General features: G+C 41.7%; 1 protein-coding gene and 1 pseudogene across 1 annotated transcript in view; one reads left to right on the top strand and one right to left on the bottom strand.

Moving 5' to 3' along the window:
- Positions 1 to 18,273, bottom strand: part of RBFOX1 (RNA binding fox-1 homolog 1) — a 2,532,432-nt gene that overhangs the window by 2,480,222 nt on the left and 33,937 nt on the right.
- On the top strand, positions 3,843 to 4,563 carry LOC116536181 (annotated as a pseudogene).

The following is an 18,273-nucleotide window of genomic DNA, read 5'->3' as shown; positions in this document are numbered from 1 at the left end:
CGCCTTCCACTGACTTCCCCCTACCCAGTCAGGGGAGTGATGTTGGTGTATGAGCATCTATTTGCATTGAGTTTTAATGGAAAGTAAGGTTGTGTCACTCAAAGGAAAAACAAATCATAGCCCATACTGGAACTGTGGATTAATAGCATGGCTCAACGTTGGTACAGGCTTTCCACAGCAATATTAAAACTGAGAAAATCAGCAATGAAGCTCCCAGCCACATTTCCGCCAAATGATTTGGGGGAAAACAACAGAGGGACTCCTCAACTTTTCCTCTGCTACACAAAGTGGGTTTGGCTGAAAATACCAAATGTGCTTGTTGCTGGGATCTTTCAAATGAAAGCAAGCTGGGAGTGAACCTCCAGAGCCGCAGGCCAGAAATGGCCAAACTATTACAGTAACACTGGTGCACATCTCAACAGTTTTACCTCCCTCACAGCAATCCGGATTAATTTAATATGCTTTCTTAATGGCATTCTGCATTTCTCACAAAAGCAAATGAATGCCCATCTCTCTGTGATAAATTAGGGCAAAAAAAATACATGTGTTTAGGGTATAGAGAAGGAGGAGTTGTTGGCTGTAAGAAAAAGAAAAAAGTACTGCAAACGGCCCTTCCAAGTCTAGACGTCTTCATCATACACACAAACACTCCTCTTCACAAACGGACCTCAAGTAACCTCAGGCTGGAGGTCCCACTTGGCAGCGTATTTGTGTTCTCGTTCTTTCTCCCCATCCCTCTGGCCCACCATGCTCACCTTCAGTGACCAAGTCATGTGGGTTTTACCTCCCAAATCAATCCATTCACTCCTCAGCCACTCTCCTGACACCACCATAAACCAAGCCACCATCACCTCCAGCTGTTTCACTGCAAATGCTCCCTAACTGGCCTCTCCTTTTTCCCCTGGCCCTGTTACAATCTGCCCTCCTCACAGAGACCAAAGCAATCATTTCAGAAGGTGCATCCAAACAGAGCATTCACTTTCAATGGCTCCCACTGCTCTGTGGGTTAACAATGATAAAAGCTCGCCTTTGCTGAGCACACGCTGTATCTCAGTTCATCCCTACATCAGCCACTTAATTCACCAGCGGGGAAGCTGGGATGCAGAGTAGTTAAGTGGGATGCCCAAGGCAGGACTACTCATGTGAAGTTCCAACACTCTAATGTGAGACCCCACATGACCAGCCCCACTCTTTCTCCAGCCTCATTTTTTAATTCTCTTGCTTGCCCTGCAGTTTCCAGCCACACGAACCTCTAGAAAGTCCCTTAAATCTGGCTGGATGCAGTGACTCACGCCAGTAATCCCAGCACTTTGGGAGGCCGAGGTGGGTGGATCACCTGAGGTCAGGAGTTTGAGACTAGCCTGGCCAACATGGTGAAATCCTGTCTGTACTAAATATCCAAAAATTAGCCAGCTGTAGTGACGGGCACCTGTAAGCACAGCTACTCGGGAGGCTGAGACAGGAAAATCGCTTGATCCTGGGAGGCAGACGTTGCAGTGAACTGAGATCACAATACTGCACTCCAGCCTGGGTGAAAAACGCGAAACTCCATCTCAAAAAAAAAAAAAAAAAAATCCCTTAAGTCAGCTCTGTGCCTTTCAATCTCAGGGATTTCACTATGCTGTTCCTCACCCTGAAATGCTGTTCCTCACTTCTCTAGCTGGTTAACTCATCTCACCCTCCAGGCCCCTCCTTAAGTGTCATTTCTTCAAGAAAGATTTTAGTTTTTTAATACAATTAGATATAAATTATATTTAATAAATTATATATATTAAAATATAATTCAGGTACCGTATGATTTGCCCATTTAAAGTGAACACGTCAGTGGTTTTAGTGTATTCACAGAGCTGGGCAACCACCACCATGATTAATTTTAAGACATTTTCATCACCCCAAAAAGAAACACTGTATCCATTAGCAGTTACCTGCCATTTCCTCCTCCTACTAAACCCTGGTGATCTACTGGGTTTTTTTGGTTTTTTTTGGTTTTGTTTGTTTGTTTGTTTTTTTGAGACAGTCTCTGTCACCCAGGCTGGAGTACAGTGGCATAATCTCGGGTTACTGTAACCTCCACCTTCTGGGTTCAAGCGATTCTCATGCCTCAGCCTCCCTCCCAAGTAGCTGGGATTACAGGCGTGTGCCACCACGCCCAGCTAACTTTTGTATTTTTAGTAGAGACGGGGTTTTTGTCTTTCCAGAGTTGCCTGTTCTGAACATTTCATATAAATGGAACCCTATGATAGGTGACCTTTTGTGAGTGGTTTCCTCCACTAAGTATAATATTCTCAAGGTTCATCCATGCTGTAGCATGTGTTAGTACTTCATTCCTTTTGATGACTGAAAACTACTCCATTGCATCGTCACACCATGTTCCATTTATCTGCTCGTCAGCAGACAAGCATTTGTGTGGTTTTCGCTCTGGCACTATTACAAATAATGCTGCTATGAGCATTTGTGTACAAGTTTCTGTGTGGACATATATTTTCATTTCTTTCATAAAATGGGCTTCAAGTGTTGCATCATATAACTCCAGGTTTAACCTGTTGAGGAGCTGCCAGACTCTGTAAGGAAGCCTTTCCTCACCATCCGAGACTGAGCTCCCTCTCCTCATTCACACGTTCTTTTCATGCCCTTTGCTTCTCTTTCAGAGCAACTGACGCTGACCTGGCTCACCCTCAACCTAATGCTCATAACCCCTCTAGACCCTCAGCATCCACACTAAATATGATGAAATACGATGCAAGCCACAGTTACTTTTGCATTTTGTAGTAACCAAGTTTTAAAAAGTAAAACCAAAGAGGCGAAGGTAACTGGAATAATGTCACATATTAAAACAAATCTATCCAAAATACCATGTCAACATGTATAAAATATTTTTAATATTAACAAGATACTTTGCATTCTTTTTTATATTACGTCCTCACAATCTAATGTGTATTTGACACTTCCCGCACATCTCAGTTTGTGCTCACCACGTTTCAAGTGCTCAGTTGCCACACGTGGCCAGTGCTGCCTTACTGGACAGTACAGGGCTAAACTGTCCACTCTCTGAGGGCAGCAACCATGCCTGCTTTTGCTAATTACCATATTCTCAGCCCCAATACAGTGTTAGGATGCAAGAGGTATCCCATGAATATTTGCTGAAACTAAATAAATGAAGTCGCTGAAACCTCCACTTCTCCAAAAATAGCTTCAAAACTTCACTGTTGAGCTGGGCGTATTGATTTACACCAGCACTCTAGGAGGCCAAGGCAGAAGGATAGCTTAAAGCCATGAGTTCAAGATTAGCTTGAACAACATAAAGAGATCCTGTCTCTATCAAAAACAAAAAAATTAAATTAGCTGGGTATAGTGTCACATGTCTGTAGTCCTACTCATGGGAGGCTGAGATGGGAGGATCACTGAGCCCAGGAGTTCAAGGTCACAGAGAACTATGAGAGCACCACTCGACACCAGCCTGGGTGACATGGTGAGACCCTGCCTCAAAAAAAAAAAAAAAAATCAGCATTCACATATATTCATCTACTGTTTTTCAGCAACTTAAATTTGTTAAGAAAAGGAAAGAGCCAGGCGCAGTGGCTCACGCCTATAATCCCAACACTATGGGAGGCCAAGGCTGGTGGATCACTAGGTCAGGAGTTCAAGACCAGCCTGGCCAACATGGTGAAACTCCATTTCTACTAAAAAAAAAAAAAAAAAAAAACATACAAAAGTTAGCTGGGAGTGGGGGCGGGCGCCTGTAATCCCAGCTACTTGGGAGACTGAGGCAGGAGAATCATTTAAACCCAGAAGGTAGAGGTTGCACTAAGCAGAGATTGCGCCACTGTATTCCAGCATGGGCAGAGACTCTGTCTCCAAGGAAAAAAAAAGGGAAATAAAACAAGGAAGAGAAATAGCTCTAACCTGCACACGGCCTGCAACATGCCCCAGTTTTACTGTGACCACTGCAGTGCACACCTCTCCCATGACTCTCCGTCTCTGAGACAGGCACACTGCAGGGGTAGGAAACACAAAGAGAATGTGAAAGACGACGGGATGGGAGAGCGGGCTCAGAGCCTGACTGACGAAACAACAGCTGCATTGTAACAAGGAAAGATACCTCCTACTCCATCCTCTGTTCCTCCTGCAGGGGCGATGACACCACCTTCCCCAGTCTTCCGGGTCCTCCTCGCCCTGGTATGATGCAGGCACCCCATGGGGGGCCCTCCCATGATGCCAGCAATGAGCCCTCCACCTCCTGGGATGTTACCACTGGGACCTGCTCCTGGAATGCGGCCGCCCATAGAAGGCCACCTGCCAATCATGCTTGGACACCCAATGATGAGACCTCCTGCCCATCCCACGATGGTGCCCATTCAGCCTGGAATGACTCGACAAGACAGATAAGGATACAAGGAGGCCTCATTGATCTAATAGTTTTATATTATCTGTTCTGCTTCACCAGGAGATCATGATGCTGTGATGCCGGTTTTCTTAACAGCCTAAGGAAGACTTGCTCCCCAGACCTATCAAAGAGAATAGGTTTGGAAGACAGACGTGGGACAAAAAAAAGATGCACTTTTCATTTGTATTGGGAAATATGAAAATAAAATTGTCAACTCGTTTAGTTAAAAAAAAAAAAAAAAGAAGAAGAAGAGAAAACAAAATGTGGGGCTGTCATATGCAATCCTGTGAATTACAACGATCTTCCACTCTGGAGGCAAGTGTTATCTTTGCTGAAGCCAGACCAACCGAACACACAGACCTTTTTATTTTTTTTAACGTGACTGCGTTTTATTTTACAATGTGTAATTCACTTTAGAAGGGCAAAGTACCTATCTGGGGAAGACTATTTAATTTCCTGCATTCATTTAGAATGTTGGCTAATGTTATTATAAAAGGAAATAGCTCTAACAAGTGTGTGCCCCCCACATAGACACAGCTTATGAGTTCACAGGGCAAAGGAATTTAACAGCAGCGTCTTAATAGCTGGCCTTCTTTGTGGTATGGAAATAAGTATCAGCATGTAAAAGACTATATATTCAACAAATCTGACCCCCAGCAAAATTCAAATCTACAACTGATTTGCTCCCTAGGCTCCTGAAAACAACTCTGTCAAAACTATTGAGAAATAAAATTAGCCAATCATTGTCCCCTGGGGACGCAGGACAAAGCAAGTCAGCCACGGTCAGTGTAGAGTCTGCCGCATACAGTTACATCCAGATCTACAGGACAACAAGTCCCTGCTGTGGTCCCTCCCCAGTCAGGCCCCCATTGTCTGGGCTGCTGCCAGAAGAAGCATTCAGGCAGAAGCGCATTCAACAAATATTTATTTTATTGTATTGCCAGTGAGAGGGTTGTGGTTGATTAAGGCACATTAATGGATCCAGCTATTCATGTCCTCTCTGTATCTAAGACTGCCATTTGACTCTGCAGTTGCTCCCACTGAAGACTCAGAGTATGTTTCTCCAGCCCATAATGTTGGGTTTGGTCATGTGTCTAGCTTTGGCCAATGACATACTAATCTGCGTGACCAAAAACTTGGAAAGTATGTATTCACTTGTGCTCGCTCACTCCTGCTATCACCATGAGAGCAAACCCAGGCCAGCCTGCTGCTTCCAGCAGAACATAAAAAACAACAAGAGCAAAGGAGAGTTTCCCAGACATGCTCATGCTGGATTAGCCAATCCTCAGCTGACCCACAGATCCTTGAAAATAAATAATTGTATTAAGCCACTGAGATTTGGAGTGACTTGTTACGCAGCATTCTGTGACAACTAACTGATACAAGGGTCATCATCCTTTATCTCTGTAGATTTTAACCAATTTTTAATAGCTAGATGGAGATCTTCTAATTGCCTTTATTTACATTGAATAAGACTAGAGAGCTAGTTTGGCCTGACACTATCAGTTACCTACCCAGAAATACTTTATTTCTTCTCCAACCAACTGTTTTTTAAAACAAGAGTCTCACTCTTTGCCCAGGCTGGAGTACAGTGGCACAGTCAGAGCTTACTTTAACCTCAAAATCCTGGGTTCAAGCAATCTTCCTACTTCAGCCTCCTACACAGCTAGGACTACAGGCATGTGCCACCATGCCTGTCTAATTTTTTTATTCTTTGTGGAGATAGGGTCTCACTATGTTGCCCAGGCTGGTTACAAACTCCTGGCCTCAAGCGGCCCTCCTGCCTCAACCTCCCAAAGTGCTAAGATTATAGGCATGAGCCACCCCACCCAGCCTCTTCTTCCTTTTTAACAGAACCCCTATTTTATTCTGATAGCAGGTTGCCTTGTGTTTTTCTTTTTTAGAAAAGAGTTGGCCGAGCCCCAGGGAATAAATTGTGACTTGTCTAAACAGAGTTGGCAAACTATAGACCACAGGCCAAATCTGGCCCTCTAACTGTTTGCAGAAATTAAGTTTTATTGAAATAAAGCCAGGTCCACTCATTTATGCATTGTCTATGTATGCTTTTATGCTACAATGGCATAATTGGGTCACTGCAACAGAGGTTATACGGACCAAAAGCCTAAAATATTACCATTTGCCTCTTTATAGAAAAAGCTTGCCATTCCCTAGTCTAAGATTAAGATTCTAAGCCTATCATTTTAGCCTAACCCCCCTTACCAGTGACTGGCTCAAACTAATCTGTGATTCCATTCTGACTGTTCTACTGAGGGAATTCCCCTTTCTCCTCATGCAGAGCTGATATGGGTAAGTTGTATTAATAGGATATATGCTCAGGTTTTCTGAAAAATTCTTTTATCTAGAAACACATAGGAATATGCTAGTGTCTGAATGCACCATCTGGGGGCCTGGAGATTGACTCACCCTGCCTCCAGAGCTAGCGCTCACACTTACTACTGAGAGATCTGAGTATACGCCTGCCCACCCACCACTAGAACCTGCACACATCATCTGGGGAACTAGAGATCAGCCTGCCACACACACCATCCAGGAACCCAATGGCCCACGTGCCCAAACCTGGCCCACTGCTGCCACTTCCAGCAACCAAAGAAGCTACCTGGAGGCCCAGGGATTGGCCCACCCAGACAGGCTATCACCAGTGCCCACATCCGCTGCCCATGGTTCCAAGTACTGACACACCTGGCCTACCACCACTACCCCTGATGCCAAAGGACAAGATTTTGTGGCATCCCCATCCCCAGCAAAGCCTTACCACAGCCTCCAATAACAACTACAGTCGGAGCCACCGAATAACTCACAGACACCACTGAAGCCAATTACAGCTGTAGCAAACATATGCAGACTATACCACTGCACTGACTCACAATCAAAGCCAAAGTGCTCTACTCAACGAACACCGTAGATACAGGTATAAGAAAAGGTCCTTCCCTATAAAAGCCAATCCATAAAACTGGAAGAAGTGACTCTTATGTCAGACGCACAGATAGTCACATAAGGACACAAGAAATATGAATAAGAAAACATAACACCTCCAAAGAAGCACAATAATTCTCCACCAACAGATTCCAATGAAAAGAAAATCTATGAAACGCCTGAAAAAAAATCAGAATAATGATATTAAAGACACTCAGTGAGATGCAAGAGAACACAGATAATGAATACAAAAAACAAACATCAGGAAAACAATTCATGATCTGAATGAGAAATTCAACAGAGACAGCCTTACAAAGAACCAAACACAAATCCTAGAAGAAATCATTTAACGAAATATAAAATATAATTGACAGCTTTACAACAGACTAGATCAAGCAAAAGAAAGAATTTATGAACTTGAAGACAGGTCTTTTAAAATAACCCCCTCAGACCAAAAAAAAAAAAAAAAAAAAAAAAAGTCTTCCACCAGATACCCTAAATAATCTCTCTCAAGTTCAAAATTCCACAAATCTCTAGGGCAGGGGCAAAATACCACCAGTCTCTTTGCTAAAACGTAACAGAAATCACCTTTGCTCCAGTTCCCAACAAGTTCCTCATTTCCATCTGAGACCACCTCAGCCTGCACGTTATTGTCCATATCACTATCAATATTTTGGGCAAGTCTCTAGGAAGTCTCTTCCAAACTTTCCCACATTTTTCTGTCTCTTTCTGAGCCCTCCAAACTGTTCCAACCTCTGCCTGTTACCCAGTTCCAAAGTCGCTTCCACATTTTCAGATATCTTTCAGTAACACCCCACTTCTGGCACCAATTTACTGTATTATTCCATTTTCACATAGCTGATAAAGACATATTCAAGAATGGGAAATTTACAAAAGAAAGAGATTTAATGGACTTAGAGTTCCATATTGCTGGGGAGGAATCACAATCATTGCAGAAGTCGAAAAGACATGAGTCACATCTTACATGGATGGCAGCAGGCAAAGAAAGAGCTTGTTCAGGGGAACTCCTCTTTTTAAAACCATCAGATCTTATGAGACTTACTCACTACCACAAGAATAGCATGGGAAAGACCTGCCCCCTTGATTCAGTTACTTCCCACTAGGTCCCTCCCACAACACATGGGAATTCAACATGAGATCTGAGTGGGGACACAGCCAAACCATATCAAAAGGGTATACCAAAAAAAAAAAAAAAAAATCACATCATGTATCTTCTCAGACCACAATGGAATAAAACTTGAAATCAATAACAAGAAGAAATTTGGAAACTATACCAATACATGGACATTAAACATGTTCTTAAATGACCATTGGGTCAGTGAAGAAATTAAGATGGAAATCAAAAAATTTCTTTAAACAGAAAATGGAAACATGTAATGCAAAAACCTATGGGATACAGCAAAAGCAATAGTAAGAGGGAAGTTTGCAGCAATAAATGCCTGCCTCAAAAAAAAAAAAAAGGAAAGACTTCAAATAAACAATCTAATGATGTGCCTCAAGGAACTCAAAAAGCAAGAACAAACCAAACTCAAAATTATTAGAAGGAAAAAAATAAATATTTTAGCAGAACTGAATGAAATAGAAACAAAAAAGAAATGCAAAGGATCAACAAAATAAAAGTTGTTTTTTGGAAAAGTTAAACAAAATTGATAAACAATTAGCTAGGCTAACCACGAAAAAAAAGAAAGGAGACCCAAATAAATACAATCAGAAATGAAAAAGGAGACATTACAACTGTTACCAAAGAAATAAAAAAGCTCATTAGAGGTTACTGTGAAAAACCATATGCTAACAAAATGGAAAACCCACAAGAAAGCGATAAATTCCCAGACATGTACAACCTACCAGGATTGAACTAGGAAGAAATAGAAAACCTGAACCAACCCAAAATGAATAGCAAGTTTGAATCAGTAACAGAAAGTCTCTCCACAAAGAAAAGCTCTGGACCAGGCTCTTACACTGAATTCTACCCAATTTATGAAGAAAAACAAACATCAATTCTTCTCAAACTGTTCGCAAAAAGTGAAGAGAATTTTTCCTAACTGATGGTATAAGGCCAGCATTACCCTGATACCCAATCAAGAAAAGGACAAAACAAAAAGAGAAAACTACAGGCCAGTATTCCTAATAAACACAGATGGAAAAATTTTCAGCAAAATACTACCATGCCAAGTCTAATGATGAATGAAAAAGATAATATACCGTGATTAAGTGGGATTTACCCTGGGAGTGAAAACATGGCTCAACATACACAAATCAATATATGCGATACATCACATCAACAAGATGCTGGTCAAAAACCATCTGATCATCTCAGCAGATACAGGAAAATCACTCAGTAAAACTTACCATTCTTCATGATGAAAACTCTCAACAAATTAGACGTAGGAGTATACTTTAACATAATAAAAGGAATATATGATAAATCTACAGCTAACATTATACTAACCAGGAAAAATTTAAAAGCCTTTCCTCTAAAAACTGGAACAAGACAAGGATGCCCACTTTCACCACTCCTATTCAATACATAATGGAAAGCCCAAGCCAGAATGATCAGACAAGATAAATAAATAAAAGCCATCCAAACTGGACAAGAGGAAGACAAACTGTCTCACTTTGCAGATGACATGATCTTATACTTGTATATAGAAAAGCCTAAAGATGCCACCAAAAAAACTCTTAAAATGGATAAATTAGCCTGTAATCCCAGCACTATGGGAGGCCAAGGTGGGCAGATCACCTGAGGTTGGGAGTTTGAGACCAGCCTGGTCAACATGGTGAAATCCTGTCTCTACTACAAATATAAAAATTAGCCAGGCATGGTGGTAGGCACCTGTAATCTCAACTACTTGAGAGGCTGAGGGAGGAAAATTGCCTGAGCCCAGGAGGCAGAGGTTGCAGTGAGCCAACATTGCACCACTGCACTCCAGCCAGGGCAACAGAGAAATACTCCTAAAAAAAATAAAAAACATTTAAAAAACATGATGAATAAGTTAATTCAGTAGTTTCCAGACACAAAAATCAACATATAAAAATCAGTAATGTTTCATATACTAGTAACAAACTAGCTAAACAAGAAATCAAGAAAGCAATTCTATTTACAATAGCTACAAAAATAAAACAAAATACTTAGAAATAAACTCAACAAGGACTGGAAACAAAAACCTTGACAATGAAAACCACAAAACACTGGTGAAATAAACCGAAAAGGACACAAACAAATAGGTATCTCATGCTCGTGGATTGAAATAATTAATATTGTCAAAATTACCATACTACCAGAAGCAATCTAGAGATTCAGTATAATTCCTATCAATTATATTCTTCACAGAAACAGGAAAAAAAAAAAAAAGAAAAAAACCCTCTGAAATTCATATGGAACCACAAAAGATCCCAAATAGCCAAAGCAATACTGAGCAAAAACAACAAAGCTAAAAGCCTCACAATACCTTATGTTAAAATATAGTGCAAAGCTATGGTAACCAAAACAGCATATATTGATATTAAAACAGATGCATAAACAAAGGAAATACACTAAAAAATCCAAAAACAAATCTATATATTTACAGCTAACTGATTTTCAAGAAACATGTCAATAACATACATTGAGGAAAGGACACCCTCTTCATTAAATGGTGACAGGAAAACTAGATATCCATACACAGAAGAATAAAACTAGACCCTTATTTCTCATCACATACAAAAATAAACTCAAAATCAATTAAAGACTTAAATGGAACAGCCACAACTAAAAAACTTTCATCTCAAGCATTTGTCCTGTGTTTTCTTCTAGTAGTTTTTTAGTTGTAGCTGTCACATTAAGTTTTTAATTGATTTTGAGTTTTTGTTTGTGTTGCTAAGACTTAAAAACTACAAGCAACACAAACAAAAACAGACAAATGGGATTATATTAAACTAAAAACCTTCTGCATATCAAAGGAAACAATCAACAGAGTAAAGAGACAACACCCCTCCCTTACACTATATACAAAAATTAACTCAAGACGGCTTAAAGGCTTAAATGTAAAACCCATAACTATAAAAATGCTGGAAGACAACCCAAGCAATACCATCAGGACATAGTCATGGTCAAAAACTTCATGATGAAGATGCCAAAAACAACTGCAACAAAAGCAAATGCAAATTTTGCTGCTGTAAACATGTGTGCAAGTGTCTTTTTCTTATAATTACTTCCTTTCCTCCAGGTAGATACCTAGTACTTAGCAGTGGGATTGCTGGATCAAATGGTAGATCTATTTTCAGTTCTTTAAGGAGTCTCCATACTGCTTTCCATAGTGGTGGTACTAGCTTACATTCCCATCAGCAATGTAAAAGCAATCTCTCTTCACCACATCCGTGTTAATATCTATTATTCTTTTTATTTTACACATGGTATCACATAGTGGTTTTTATTTGCATTTTCCTGATAGTGGTGCTGAGTATTTTTTCTAATGTTTGTCTGCCATTTGTATATCTTCTTTTGAGAATTGTCTATTCATGTCCTTAGTCCATTTTTTGATGGAATTATTTGTTTTTTGTTTTTTGTTTTTTGCTGATTTGAGTTCCTTGTAGATTCTGGACATTAGTCCTTTGTGAGATGCAGTCTGTGAAAATTTTCTCCCACTCTGTGGGTGATCTGCTTCCTATGCTGATTATTTCTTTTGCTGTGCAGAAGCCTTTTAGTTTAATTAAGTCCCATCTATTTATCTTTGTTTTACCTGCATTTGCTTTTGGGTTCTTTGTCATGAACTCTTTGCCTAAGCCAATCTCTAGAAGGGTTTTTCTGATGTTATCTTCTAGAATTTTTATGGTTTCGAGACTTAGATTTAAGTCTTTGATCCATCTTGTGTTGATTTTTTTATAAGGTGAGAGATGAGGATCCAGTTTCATTCTTTTACATACGGCTTGCCAATTATCCCAATACCATTTGTTAAATAGGGTATACTTTTCCTACTTTGTTTTTGTTTGTCAAAGATCAGCTGGCTCCCAGAATTTGGCTTTATTTCTGGGTTCTCTATCCAGTTCATTGGTCATGTACCTACTTTTATACCAGTACCATGCTGTTTCGGTGTCTAGGCCTTGTAATATAGTTTGCAATTGGGTAATGTGATGCCTCAAGATTTCTACCTTGTGCTTAGTTTCACTTTAGCTACATAGGCTCTTTTTTGGTTCCATATGAATTTTAGCATTATTTTTTCTAGTTCTATTAAGAATGATGGTGGTATATTGATGGGGATTGTATTGAATTTACAGATTGCTTTTGGCAGTAGGGTCATTTTTACAATACTGAGTCTATCCGTCCATGAGCATGGAATGTGTTTCCATTTGTTTACATCATCTATGATTTCTTTCAGCAGTGTTTTGTAGTTTTTCTTGTAGAGGTCTTTCACCTCCTTGGTTAGGTACATTTCTAAGTATTTTATTTTTGCAGCTATTATAAAAGGGTTTAATTTGATTCTCAGCCTGGTCACTGTTGGTGTTTAGCACTGCTACTGATTTGTGTACACTGATTTTGTATCTTGATAAAAGAATTCGTTGTGTATTTCTAAATAGCAAGATGATTTGAAATATTCCCGACACAAATAAATGATCAATGTTTGAGATAATTAATAGCCTAAAGACCCTGATTTGATTATTACACACTGTATGTATGTACCAAAATCTCACATGGACTGCATAAATGTGTACAATTATTCTCTATCAAAAAAAAAATTAAAGAAAAGAAACATAGAGGAATACACTGTCCCTCTTCCTTGCTGTCTCTGGATGTTGTCACATGAGGACTTGACGATCGTGGCAGGCAGCCTCTGTGACCAAGAGCAGAAGGCAGCAGCAGCACAGAAACCTCCAATGAGAAACCTAACATCTCAAGCTACTAATTTAGCCAACCTTGGGATCAGCTATCTCTGATCTTAGTGCATGGAATGATAAGCCCCCACTGTTCAAATTGGGTGGCAATCAATTGCTGCAGAATAGAAGTCAATGAGGCTTCCTCCTCCTGCATCCCCTACCAGACCATGACATGCCCATACAGTCAGAAGCAGAAAGGGAAGCAGAGGGTAAGGAGACCTGGCTGGCTTTGCCAGAAGCAGGGCTTAACTGTCCTGCTTGCCCTAAAAAAGCCTGGTGCCTATGCAAGTGATTGTGGCCCCTGTGGCCATATGCTAGGCAAAATAATCCATCCACTAGTACATGAACATGGCAAAAATAGAGTCAGCATTTTCTCGGTCTAGCCAATAAAGTCAACTCTTCTTCTTACCAGGGAGGAGACATATGAAAAAGGTAGAGAGACTTGGAAGCTTTCATCCTAACTCATTCTTCTTTAATTGGTGTGGTGTGGTGTGGTGTGGTGTGGTGTGGTGTGGTGTGCTGTGGTGTGCTGTGGTGTGCTGTGGTGTGGTGTGGTGTGGTGTGGTGTGGTTTGTTTTGAGACCGAGTCTTGCTCTGTCACCCAGGCTGGAGTGCAGTAGGGCAATCTGGGCTCACTGCAACCTCCACACCCTCGGCTAAAGTGATTCCCATGCTTCGGCCTCCGGAGTAGCTGGGACTACAGGCACACACCACCATGCCTGGCTAATTTTTGCATTTTTAGTAGAGGCAGGGTGTCACCATGTTGGTCACATTGGTCTCAAATTCCTGGCCTCAAGTGATCTGCCCACCTCAGCCTCCCAAAGGGCTGAGATTACGAGCATGAGCCACCACACCCAGCCACCTAACTCACTCTTGAGAAGCCAGAAGTGATGCTGGAACTTTCTTCCTCTGTGGATTAAAGAGGGAAAAGTAGGGAGGCATGAGAGACCCAGCAATGGAAATGTCTATATGGAACTTCTGTCTGCAGCCAGTAGAAACTGTATTTCTAGGCACCAGGTTTAAAAGCAAAAACTTGGAGTCACGTCTGTTACCATTCTCCTACCCCACAAACCAGAGAGGGAATACATTTTGCTCCAGCTCACCCGGATGTAGGAAATGTCACATTCCTATTTCTGTAACTCCAGTGAAATCTGCTCTGAGTCCCTGGATGCCTGGCAGGTGGAGAATTCAATCCTGTTACCAGCGCTCCTTACATAAGAATGCTGGGCTTACAACCTGTTGGAAAGCCAGGTAGGAACTACGCGCCCCGAACTCTCCATTCTCGTAGCTGCTCATGATCCGCCAACCTTTGGGGCCACCTGCTATAAGAAGACCTTCACGGAGTCATTCCACTGAACCACAGGCTCCACCCCAGGGATCCTGACTATAACAGGTTTCTACTATACATAGAACCTCACAAAAACCTTCTCTTAATCTTGACTTCCTCTGAGATCCAGCCACTCCCCACTTCTTACCTTCAATGCAGATGACAGCTGCTTCCCAAAGTTTCAAACCTTGGGGACTGTCCAGCCAAATTCTCCTCAGACACCAAAGCTTCACCTTCCCACTTCAGGGAAATAATGCAAGAGCATCTGAGATCTTTAGACTCCCAATTCTGGCCTCTATTTGGGGTGAGCTGAGAGTGGGAATAAGAGTCTCTTGACCAAGTGCTATGTCTATCTTATTCATCATTAAATTGTAATTGTCTCCGATGCCTGGCACATAGTAGGTACCCCAGACTGACACACAGTAGGTGCTATTAGTGTCTGTATGATGGAACTCTTGTGAAGCTATTAGCAGAAAACGCCAAGCCACAGGATGGAAAACCACCCACCAGGGGAAAAAAAAAAAAAAAGTAAGGAGTCACGGCTTTGAGCTCTAAACACACAGGGCACCAGCCCGAGTTTGGCCAATTTTAATACAACAGTCCAAACAAACTGGCACTGGTACTGGAAACCTCCCTCTGCCTCTTAAATAGAACCAGTTTCTCTCTAAGTGTGCAGCACTTCTCCCCAGTGGCAGTATCCATCCCACTGCCACAAGCATAGGACTGCATCCAGGAGCCAAGAATTTGATAGTTTAAACCATATATTTTATAGGAAAAAACAAAACATCCACATCAATCTGGAACTACCACCACTTTCCAGAGGCCGAATCCCATTTGTAGGGTCACCTTGCAGTGGGCTCAACTACATACTCCGGGATTTACTGCAGAGAAGAGTAAAGGTTATCTGCAAAATAAAGGAACCCAGGCTCAGAGTTCCCAGAGCAATCCATGACAGAGGAGGTGAGTAAAAAAGGAGGGGTGAAGTCAAAGGAGACAAGTAATGAGGTGGTCCACACCGAGCACGGAGCATAGGACCCTCTCCATGGCCCCACAGCTGAAATGAAGTCAACAGAACCCATCAATGCTTGGTGTAAGTGGTATATGTTTCTGGAAATCAAAGCAGGGACCACACTGCAGGTCAGTAGGGTCGGGGATAGAGGCAGCAGTATGGACTTGTGTGCCCTGGAGGTTGGGATGACTCTGAGATATCGAATACCCACACCGATCTCAGTAGAAATCTCAGGTGGGGCTTCCACATTCACGGACCACAGACACCGTGGGCCTGAGAGCAACAGCCTCGGGGCATATCCCAGCTCCATCAATCCCAAAGGGGGCTTTGAACAAGTTACTTATTTTTTTAACTACTATTTTAATTGACAGGTCATAATTGTACACATTTATGTGATGTTTATTATTTTAATTGCAGGTCATAATTGTACACATTTATGTGATGTTTTGATATGTGTATACAACGCAAATGATTTGATCAAGCTAATTAACATGTCCATCACCTAATTTACTGGTAATTTTTATGGTGAGACATTTGAAATGTACCTCTTGGTTATTTTGAAAGATACATTATTATTGACTATAGTCACCCTGCTGTGCTATAGATTTCAAAGCATATAATCCAGTAACCCAACTTCTTGGTATAGACCAAAAACAAATTGAAGTCAATATGTGGAAGAGATCACTACACGCCCATGTTCACTGCAGCACTATTCACAACACCCAAGATATAGAATCAACCTAAGTGTCCATCACCAGATGAAAGGACAGAGAAAATGTACTATATACACCCAATGAAATACTATTAACCCTTAAAAGACAAAGAAATCAGCTGGGTGCGGCAGCTCACACCTGTAATCTCAGCACTTTGGGAGGCCAAGGCAGGTGGATCATGAGGTCAGGAGTTTGAGACCAGCCTAGCAATATGACGAGACCCCGTCTCTACTAAATACAATAATTAGCAAGGCATGGTGGTGGACACCTGTAACCCCAGCTACTCGAGAGGCTGAGGCAGGAGGATCGCTTGAACCCAAGAGGTGGAGGTTGCAGTGAGCCAAGATCATCCCATTGCACTCTAGCCTGAGCGACTGGAGCAAGACTCCATCTGAAAAGACCACCCCTCCTCCAAAAAAAAAAAACAAAACAGAAAAGAAATCCTGTCATGTTCAACAACACAGATGAACTTGAAAAAACACTGTGTTAAGTGAAATAAGCCAGGCACAGAGAGACAAATACTGCATGAGATATTAGTCAAAGTTTCAGACAGGGAGTATTAGTTTTGAACAAGCTAAGCTCCTCTGAAAGCTCAGTTCCTCATCTGTAAAGCAGGGACTTATCATGAACCTTCTAAGCCTTCTAAGGTTGTTACTGAGTAGGAGATGACATTCAGCACAATACCTAATGCAGTGAGTTCTCCTTCGGCTTGAACCTTCGTCGCCATGACCTCTACACCTCAGGACAGAAAGGTTCACAGCCAGTGTCTCAGTTCCCAATGAACGGTGAATCCCAGAAGAGGCTGAACAGCAGAATCCCTTGGGGACACCCAGCCCCACTGAGTCAGAATCACCAGAGGTTGGGTATGTATGTATGAATAAGAGACAGGGTCCTGCTCTGCAGCCCAGGCTGGAATGCAGTGTCACCATCATAGCTCACTGTAGCCTCCACCTACTCCTGGCCTCAAGCAATCTTCCCACCTCAGCCTTCAGAGTAGCTGAGACTATAGGCCCATGCCACTGAGCCTGGATACTTTTTTGCTTTTTTCTCATTTTTTGAGACAGAGTCTCACTCGGTCACCCAGCTGGAGTACAGTGGTGCAATCTTGGCTTATTGCAACCTCTCTGTCTCCCGCATTCAAGTGATTCTCGTGTCTCAGCCTCCTGAGTAGCTAGGATTATAGGCATGCACCACCATACCAGGCTAATTTTGCTTTCTTTATTGTTGTTTATTGCTTGTTTTTCACAAATAGGACTTTTTGTTTGCTACTATTTTAAGTATGAACTTTAAGCAGATTCTTGGACTGGTGGTTCACATCCAACAGCTCATTCAACTTTAGCACATGTCTCGTCCCCAGTGGCTTTTCCAGAACTACTGCCTTCACCATGAAGCTCCATGAGTTTTCCCAGTCCAAACCTAAGCTTCTTCAGCTAGTTTTAATTTTTTTTTTTTTTTTTTTTTTGAGACAAAGTCTGGCTCTGTCACCCAGGCTGGAGTGCAGCTGCATGATCTCGGCTCACTGCAACCTCCACCTCCCAGGTTCAAGTGATTCTCCTGCCTCAGCCTCCCAAGTAGCTGGGACTACAGGTGCATGCCACCATGTCCAGCTAATTTTTTTTGTACTTTTAGTAGAGACAGGGTTTCACCATGTTGGCCAGGATGGTCTCAATGTCCTGACCTCGTGATCTGTCTGTCTCAATCTCCCGGAGTGCTAGGATTATAGGCATAAGCCACCGTGCCTGGCCATCATCTTTACTTTTCTAATGAAGACATCATGAAGAAGATAAATTGGCAAGCCTTTTCTATGTCTTTTCCAATGTTGTCTGGAATTAATTTATTGACCACTTCTTTCAAGTCATTTGTCTGCACCTCTCAGGTCATGATTTCCAACATCTTCTGGATTTGGGGGACCCGCTGGTACTGAGCCTAAGAGGTCTTCTGTATCTGATTGCTACATTTTTTAGTAAAACCAACACAGAACAAAGAGGTAACCACCGGTAGTCTTGACATCAACATGACCTTCAATCATTGCTGA

The sequence above is a fragment of the Sapajus apella genome, unplaced genomic scaffold (assembly GCF_009761245.1).
Source record: "Sapajus apella isolate SASKATOON/1434 unplaced genomic scaffold, GSC_monkey_1.0 scaffold99, whole genome shotgun sequence".
NCBI classification, from domain to species: domain Eukaryota; kingdom Metazoa; phylum Chordata; class Mammalia; order Primates; family Cebidae; genus Sapajus; species Sapajus apella.
The sequence above is the reverse complement of the archived record's forward strand: the minus strand, read 5'-3'. Positions and strand labels throughout refer to the sequence as shown.